Here is a 9,320-nt window from a genome sequence, read left to right on the forward strand (position 1 = left end):
CTTGAAGCTCTTAGATGACTTAACGTGACTTGCGGGTAGGGCGTTGCTGCCCTGGCGCCACCCTGCCTGGGACCAGGGCTGCACTTGGCGCTGACCAGGCTCAGGCTGGGGAAGCTGGGCTGGGGTGTGGGTCGGCTCGGGGCTGCCCTCTGCAAGGTCGTGCCTTCTAGGCCTCCACTTGGACCAGTCCCTGGAGGGCAGGTGGCTTGTCTGGTTCCTGAGGCCCAGCACCAAGGCGGTTGATTCCCAAATAATAGCCAATAATAACAGAGCTAGGCACTGTTCTAAGTTTCACATGTATTAGTTCATTTGGTCCTCATAATGGTACAGGTTGACAAGACCAATTTGTCCACAGCCCAGGGTTAAGTAGTAAACCCATGAGAGTTGCTTTGAAGTTTTGGGGCAGCACAGTTAGAGAGGGAGGGGAAGGAAGTATGAGGGGAACCAGGGCCTCCAAGGCCCATCTGTGGGGACAGACGGCTAGGGTCTGGGGGCTTTTTTTTTTTTTAAACAGTGCAGGTAGCCAATAGAGAGGCACAGGATTCATGATTGGAATTATATGCGTGGGCTCCCAGCCGGGGTCTGCCTTTTAGCCCGTGACCCTGGGCATGCTGCTCAGCCTGCACCTCCGTTTCCTTGTCTGAGTACTGAGGCTGTGTGGCTGCAGCAGGGTGGCAACAGCGAAGCCCAGCTGGCTTCAGATAAAGCTTTAGAACCCTTCTCCCCCAGCGCCCAGCACATCACAGCGCCGAGCTCGCCCGGGTTGGGTGCTGGCACCTGGCGGGAGACCTGGAGCTTGGAGGCACCCCAAGCCCACTGGCCCAGCGCCCACTTGTTCCCTGCCTTCTGTCTTCCAGGTTGATCCTCGGGACCCGCAGTCTCATCCAGTCTCTCTCAGAGGACGGCAGAGGGTACAGGTGGCGGCTCGGCCGTTGGCGACCTCCCGGCAGCTGGACCTCCAGCAATGTGAAGCTTTCGTTTGGGTTTTCCCCCTTCGGTTTTGCTTAACTTGTTTTATTTTTTTGTCTTTCTCTTTTATTTCTTTTTTTCTATCTCTTTTTTAATTTAAACAATTTAAGACTTCAAAAGAGCAGAAGCTCTGCTGCGGACAGGCACCAATTTCTTTAAAGAAATGTAATATGGACAAAGCATATGTATAAGTTTCATTTTTAATTTCTTTTAAGGGGTTGGGGGAGCTATTTTGCTTTTGTCCTTTATTTTCCCTTTTACCCATTTCTCAGTTCCACTTACAACACCTCCCTTCCCCCGGAGGCCTGCCTCCCCCTGGAGAATGGGGGTGTTTCTCCTGGAATGGGGGCGTGAAGACAGAAGGAGCCTCTGGGCCACCCCTCCACCAGATGCAGAACTGCCAGGCTCCCTGGTGGGCTGCTCCTGGCCAGCCCTTGGGCCTTGGATGAAGAACCACCTGGAACAGATGACACCGGGGTTTGGCCCAGAGAACTCGAGAAAGAAGCTCTAAAACTAGGGGCGTGTTCCCTTTAAGCTGTTGGAAACCCTAGGCCACACCAGGACCCACAGTGGTGGGAATCCATTCCATCTCCTGCCCTTTACCATCCTGGTCTCTGTGGTGGGGGCAGGGGGTGAGGGAATGGGACAGAAGGTGACCATCTCCCACTTCCTGGCAGTTGAGCGGTCAGCCCACCCCAGCTCTACATGCCTTCCTTTCTGTTAGTGATCTTCCTCCCAGAAGAAGGTCCCCAGGAAAAAACTGCCGTGCCAAACTCTGCCTGGGACACTGCTGGGTCTTTAGCCGGCACCTGTAGCTCGACCCCTCACCTCCTGCTCCTGCATCTTCTTCCCACATGTGCCCACCAGACATCCAGGTCGTCACAGAGGCTGCCTGAGTCCCTGAGGTCCGATTGTGACCGTCACCATGAGAACTGGGTGGCCTAGACTGGCTGTCACTGCAGTGCAGGGTGTGTCCTCTGTGCCGAGTGTCATGCCATCACTCACGGTGCCAGCGTCAGGCGCCGTCTCCCTCACCCCAGGGGCGTACTGCCAGGTGCTCGCTTTTGGTGTCAGTGTGTCTGATGGGGACAGGGGGAACTGCCAAGAGCAGGGAGGTGATGGGCCATCCCCTGTGGCCTGTAGGTGCCCAGTTGTGGGTCAGCCACCCCAGTGCTTCTGCAGCTGTGAGCCCTCGGACCCCATGAGCAGTGTCTGTCAATGTGGCTTAGCCTCTGCTCTCCATGACACTCGCAGCCTCCCTCATCGCGGCTTCCGAGCCCCGCGTCCTCTGCTCAGTGCAAGGACAGGGATGGGAGCCCGGCCTGTGCCATCCCTCCTCACCTGGGCACACTACTTTGCTACTCCGGGAAAGGGTCTTTGGGGGGTGGGGAGGAGTTCTTCCTTTGTGTTTATTTTTGTTCTTTGTTTTCTCAAACCCAGCATAGGATCAATAGGGGAGATAGCGGGAGGACACTGAAGTTTGTGTGTGGCCGAGGGGCTCTCCCCACACAGCAGCAGTCCCCGTCTTGCGTCTCGGGGGGGCTTGGGAGGGGTGAGCATCCCGTGAGTGCTCACACTTGGCAGTGTGTTTGCTCACACTCAGCTTGTTCTCAAGCCCCTCAGATACCAGGCGTCTTCCTCCTGGGCAGACGGTTGGCTGTGGTTGGCAGGACCCAGCGGGGCTGCAGGTGGCAACCAGGCCCTGCCGTTCCCCGGCTGAAATCCTTTGTGGTCACTCGTCTCTTGGTTCTTTTGACTTCTGTGTGTACTCAGCCGCAGCTGGGAGGTTGGGGGTACAGTGTCCCCTGATTGCAGAGCACACTCCTCCACCCCACCACCCCGCCTTCCCTTGGGCCAGCTCTCTCCCTGCATGAGCAAATGGGGAAAACGGTCCCCAGACTCAGCACCCCGACTCTCCCTGGCTGTGGTTTATGCTCTGTCCCTCGTGAGGGCCTGAGCCTGACAAGTTATTTACCGTTTGCTTCTCCTTTTCTTCCGCCCTCCCCAGGCATCCCAGCTCGCCCGAATGAGGTCCGGGAGCATGGTGCTCCCCCTTGGTTATTTTTCCTGGCACCAGAGGGTCCCCTGTAGGTCCCAGGATGCCCATACCTTTTGGGTGAGGTGGGCAGCCTGGGAGTAGCCAGCTTCCACACACCCTTACCTTGCAAGATTCACAGCCCTCCTTCCCTAGCTTCCGAGGGCCGGCTCGTTAGCCCCCAAGTGCCTGTCTCTCGCTCTCCTCCCTCCGCTCGCTCTCTCCACTCTGTGGGCCTGAAGCACCCCGGCAGCTCGGTGGGAGTCCGCCCCGGCAAGTGCTGGCTGTGCCCCGTCAGTGGGTTGGGCCCCGGTGGCTCCTGTCGTCTTTCTCAGCCACTTGCCACCTGCTCCCGCTGTGGTCACCTTCCACGCCTCTTTCTGCCTTTTCACCCTCTCCACCCGGGTCTCGGGCCTGGCAGCAGCTCTGTGGTGCATCATCTCAGTGCCACCAAGTTCGTTAAGCTTGTCCAAGTTCTAGAAGTTTCCACACCTTAGAACAGTTATTCTCTCCTTCAACCTGTGAAAAGGATAGCCTGTTGGAGGGAGGGGCTGGGCCTCAGCCCTGTGGCTCTGAGCTCAGTTTCCCCTAAGTGAGAGGAATCAGCAAGACAGATCATAGTGCCTTATTCCATTGCCTTCCCTGACCAGACCCCTGGCTCTCTTGGAGTACGTTTCTTCCTCCTTGCTTGTGTCCACCTGTCTCAAACTCTCACTCTTGTTCACAGATAGCCACATGGGAAGGGTTATGCTCCCGGCACTCCCCCCCTCATCCCTTCCTGAAGGCTGCAGCCAGGTACACCTCTCCGCACCCACCACCAGGGCACTCTCTAGAAGCTTTAGCCGAGGATGGAGAAACTGCTTCCGACAGGTGCACTCTGCCTCTTACTACCTAGCAGATCCCTGCCTTCCACCTCTAGCCAGGAGGATGCCGCAGTCGGTTCATCCAAGACCGGTTCCATCGGGCCCCCTCCTGGGCACTGGGAGCTAAGGTTGCGGGCCTCAGTCTCCTGTCACCCCAGAGGCTTTGGGACAGGAGGATGGGGATTCTCTCCTGCCAAGATGTGGTTCGCCCATCACGGCTGCCTTTCTGAGGGAGTATATCGTGTTTACTTGAGAAATAACCCTGTTTACAGCCAGAGGAGAATCGTGCCCAACACTAGGTGGAGATTGGCTCCCGGGACAGCCCAGGCCTGGCCTCCTTCGTGGCACTGCCCGTGGTGGCCCCAGAGTGAACGAAGGCAGAGATGGGGGGTGGGGCACACTCCCCTGCACTCCTCTGCCCCCCGACCCAGTGGTGCTAGGACCACTCGCCATCTTCCTCACGGCCATCTGGCCCCTGGACATTCCCCACCTCTCATTCCTTACCTTAAGATTCTCTGTTCCTTAACATATCAGTCACCTCCTAGAGAACCAGTGTTGGAGCAATAAGATGATTTTTTTTTATTATTATTTATTTTTTTTTTTTGGTGGAATCTGTTTATAAGAAAAGGAAAAGAGCTGGCATCGTGGGACTCCTCTCTATTATGCTGTTGGCTGCCTTAGGAAACGGATGTCTGTCTGGGTTTCAGCATTGGGGCGTCTTGAAAGCTTGGGGAAACCGGGGTCTGACTCTGCCCTCGCCCTGTTCCATGTCCCCTGGGCCTCCAGCCCCGCCCTCCGAGTGCGCCTCCCACCCTTGACCCTGCTGTGCCCACACTCACATCAAGGGCACTGGTGGCTCTGACTCCAGTGGGGCCCTTGGGTTACTGCCCTGCATGACTCCTTCCCCCCCTCGGTCTGTCTGGCAGCCCCTCGACAGACAGGTGCTGGAGTCTCCTAGGAGCTGGCAGCCTGACCACAGCTGAGCCTGAACTATCCAGGGCTTCAGGGGGCTGGGGTGCCGCCGCCTTCGGGAGGACACAGGCCCATCTCTGGTCCTGCCCGCCTCAGCTTGGAGAGGCACCCCGTGGAGGGGAACTGGGAGACGTGAGGTGAGGTTGACTAGTGTACGCATCTACGGCCGTCAGGTGATGAACCCACTGTCATCGGCCTGCCTGAAGCATGCCCCCTCACCCCCTGCACCAAGGTTGTAGGGGTCACAGGAGGGAGTTCATTTAGGGACATTTTAAAGACAAGTGCCCCAGGGGCCTCTTGCCATCAGAGCCAGGAGTATGTCGCCATGGTGTAACAGCCACAGGGCCATCTCGGGGTGGGGGAGCTTTTTAACCCAGGCTCAACGTTCGTTTCAAATACTAGTTAATAGGTCTGTTTTGTTTTTCTTTTTCTTTTTTTTTTTCTTGCACAGAAGCTGGTAATCTAGGACCTATGTGTGAACAACTTTATATAAATATTTTTTGTACTTGGTTTACTTGGGTTGGTATGAGACATCATATTTAAGTTCCTTGAACACTGTGGATCCCCCTAATGTGTATGAATGACTGAGGCTTTGTAAATTAAGGGACGTTTGTGTGAATAAAGTTATTTGATGGGGTCAAAGAGCCATATGTGATTTGAAAACGAGTGTTTGTGGTTTTGTCGCCACCTGTTTGGGAAAGAGGAGAAGCCAACCCATGTGACAGCTCTCCTGTCCCCTGTCTGGTCCCAGTGGGTGAACAACATGAGAGAAAGACCTCGGGTGCTTGATGAGAAAACCGCCTGACGTCCTTCAGCCAATCCTCACACCACGCCTCGTGTGCCCTTCGCAGGGGTCCAGGCCCTCAGCCAGCATGGCGGGCCCCTTCCTCCAGACACCTCAGAGGACCGCAGCCCCAGCACTGTGCTGCTGCCAGTTCTGCCCTCGGAAGAAGCAAGAAGTTGAGCTCTCAGGAGCAGGGCCAGAGTGGGACAACTCTGAGCTTTGAAGTAGCCAGGCCCAGAGAGCAGAGGGCACTAATGACACGAGGTCGCAGGGGTGGGTCAGGGTGGGAGGAAGTGCATACGGCCCATCTCCCTCTGCCTGGCCAGCAGAAGCCATGCTCCCTGAGGAAAGAGGACTGGCACTCCTTAAAAGCCAGGCACTTCCTACACCACCATGGGGCCTGTGTGCGGAGGAGAAAACAAGCCCGGGGGAATGTGGAGCACTGGGTGACTGGATGCTTAGTGCTCTGGAAGCACAGACTTCACCACCTGCCGCTGAGCAGGGGATCCAGTCTCGCCGCACATCCCCTCCCTGAGAAAAAGGGAGGGTAGAGCTACCTTCAGTGCAGCTAAAGGTTAAATAAGAACCTAGTATTAGACCCAGCACTTAGGCTCTCAGTGAATGATTCTATAGTTTCCTTTCCCCAAACAGGCAGGTTTGGGATTCTCCCAGTCTGCTGAGTGCTGAGCCCTGGCCCCTGGCATCCCGCAGCCCTCCGGGGAAGCTCATCAGTCTGTAATAGTAAGAGGTGATGTTTGACATGGGACCACTGAGGCGTTTTCTCGGGAGACCTGGTAAACCCACGACTCAAAACTGCAGGAGGACAGTCGGGGCTTTGGGTTGTACGTTAGAGAAAAAGATGGCAGGCTTCCTGCCTACTCTGAGCGAACAAGCTGCCCTCTAGGCCCAGGCTGTGGTGTCCGGCGCCCACTGCTGTGGCCACACTTCTGCGAAGGGTGCTCCCTTGCTCAGCCGGCGCACGGCCTGGGGCCTGGAGCAGGACGACCCCTGAGTCTGCTCTTCTAACAACTTTGCTGAGAGAGTTCATCCTTTTGAAGTGTTTATGCCAGTCGTTTTTAGTTTACGCAGAGTCGTGCCATCATCACCACCAGCACCTAGTTCCAGAACATTCTTACCACTTCAGAAAGACACTCATGCCCATCAGCAGTAACTCCTCGTCCCCTCCCAAATGTGCACTCCCAGGCCCTGGCAACCACTGATACACCTTCCCTGTCCCTGTGGACTCACCCACTCTGGGCGTTCCACAGACGTGCGGTCACACAGGACTGGCCTTCTGTGCCTGGCCACTTGCACGTGGCAATGTCCTCAAGGCTCATCCACGTCACAGCAGGTATCGGCGCTTCATTCCTTTTTATTGCCGAACATCATGCTATTGTATGGAAATACCAAGTATTTATCCACTGATTAACTGATGGACATCTGTTTTTTTTCCCCATTTTTGTCTACTATGAATAGTGCTGCTATAACACTTACATGCAAGTTTTTGCATAGCTTTATGGGTGTTTATTGTGTTTTTCCATTACAGCTCACATTTAACAGTGTGCATCAGTTGCAGATTAGACCGATGTTTTTAACACCCTTGGACACACATATACCTAGCAGCAGAATTGCTGGGTCAGTCATATGGTAACTGTAATTTTTTTGAGGAACAGCCCAGTTGTTTTCCAACGAGTCAGCACCATTTCCTTTTCCCACCAGGAATGTGTGAGAGTTCCACTTTCTCCGCATCCTTGCCAACCCTTGTTACTGTCTTTGTCTAAAGCCATCCTGGTGGGTGTTACAGATGTCTGCATCCTTTACTATGAACAGCAGGTAATGGGAGAATGATGCCGTGGCCGTGTAGCCCAGTCAATTAGAGTATCGTCCCGATATGGCAAGGGTTTGATCCCCAGTAGGGCACATACAAGAATCAACCAAGGAATGTATAAATGAGTGGCAAAACAAATTCAGTTCTCTCTCTTTAAAAATAAATGTTTAAAAAGTCTTTAAAAAGGTAGGGAGAAGAACAAATGGGTGCCTTAGACGCTTGATTCAGTCAGTGATCCAGCAAGTATCAGGCGCCTACAGAGCTCAGAGGACAGAGGCCGGCTCTGCTGTTTACTGGCTCTTTGACCTTGAGGCAGACCACCTTTCTGGTTTCGTTGTCTCATCTGCAAAGTAGTGAACATCCACTTCGTAGGATGGTTTTCAGGACTACAGATTTTCGTGCACAATCTGTGGTGGGCACACCAGTGAGCATTCCCCTGTGCCCTGGGCACCATGGAGTTAACGGGGGCAGGGTTCAGAAAGGGAGGGGCTTTGAGGAGCTCGGCCTTGGTTTTGGGCATGGGTGATGAGGAGCTAGGGGTGCATCCCTGTAACAGGGTCCGTTAAGTGTCAGAGTCTACACAGATGAGAGAGGTGTGTCATCCAGGCCCTGCAGGGAAGGATCAGCGTTCCTGGAGCAGGCCAGTGTCCGTTCCATTGGAAGAAGTTAGACATCCAGACCTTCCCCTCCTGACCTGCTGCCATCTGCCCACCCAGCCTCTGGCTTTGTGGGTAAATATGCACACTCCCAGCCAATCCCAGTGCTTGTGAACCAGACAGACCCTGCCGGCAGGAGCTCCAGGTCCAGAGGGGGGAGGACTCAGAAAAGGCAGGAACATCGTCGTCATGGCCTGCTGGGCCTGAGAGGGAGTCGCCAGCAGCTGTGGGGCGAGGGTGTCGTGGAGACTTGCTGGAGGAGTGAGTCCTGAGACTCACATTCGGTCCCGCCTGCTGCCTGGCCTGGGCCCTGGCCCTCTCCGGGTGGTGCTGCTGCCCCTGAGCCTGCGGTGCCCTGCCAGACTGCAGCGGGCCGGGCACACTCGTGTTCTGCTAGCCTTTCCACTCAGGGAGTGGCAGCATCTCCCTGCCTCCCGGGGGGTCTTCGCCTGTGGCATTGAGACCCCCACCCCCTGTCCCTAATTCAGCCCCACACAACAGATTTCCTTTTAAATCATCAGAACTGATCATGGTGCTAAACCCTCTATAGATTTCCATTGCACTTAGGATATCACCTGGACCCTCTCCTTGGTAAGACCCCATTCTCCACCTTCCTCCTGCTTATTCCTTAGGCTCTACCCTCCAGCCACCGTGGCCTTGTTGCTGTCCTTCCTGTGCCCATAAGACATTTCTGTCACAAGGCCTTTGCACTGGCTGTTGCCTCTGCCTGGAATGCATTACTTCCTTGCTTCATATAGGTATCTGCTCGTACGCCCGAGAGGTCTTACCTGGCCCCTTATTTAAAGAAATATCTCATCACCGTTGCTGTCTCTTTAACATGCTTTATTTTTCTTTTTTTCTCTTAATTTTATTTTGTATTGGTTTCAGGTGTACCACTTAGTGGTTAGACAATAATATAGTTCAGTTCCCTAACTGGTGCCATACATAGTTATTGCAGTATTATTGACTGTCTTCCCTATGCTTTACTTGCATCCCCACGACTATGTTGTTGCCAATTTGTGCTTTTTAGTTCCTTCACCTCTTGCACCCCGTCCCCAGGCCCCCTCTGGCAACCACCAATTCGCTCTCTGTGTCTACCAGTCGGTTTCAGTTTTTGTTTATTCTGTCCTTTAGAGTCACATCTAAGTGAAATCATATGGTAGTATCTGTCTTTCTCTGACTTATTTCACTGAGCATAATACCTTCTAGGTCC

At 54.4% G+C, this 9,320-nt stretch overlaps 1 protein-coding gene across 1 annotated transcript in view; it reads left to right on the forward strand.

The window, feature by feature from the left end:
- Positions 1–5,502, forward strand: part of STK35 (serine/threonine kinase 35) — a 42,380-nt gene extending 36,878 nt beyond the window's left edge. Inside the window, exon 4 of the mRNA XM_045832962.1 lies at positions 858–5,502. The gene's annotated coding sequence lies outside the window, so the exon portion shown is untranslated. The remainder of the gene's footprint in view (positions 1–857) is intronic.
- Positions 5,503–9,320: the final 3,818 nt, after the last annotated feature.

Source organism: Phyllostomus hastatus, unplaced genomic scaffold, assembly GCF_019186645.2.
Source record: "Phyllostomus hastatus isolate PE091 unplaced genomic scaffold, TTU_PhHast_1.1 phas_contig_17, whole genome shotgun sequence".
Taxonomy (NCBI): Eukaryota; Metazoa; Chordata; class Mammalia; order Chiroptera; family Phyllostomidae; genus Phyllostomus; species Phyllostomus hastatus.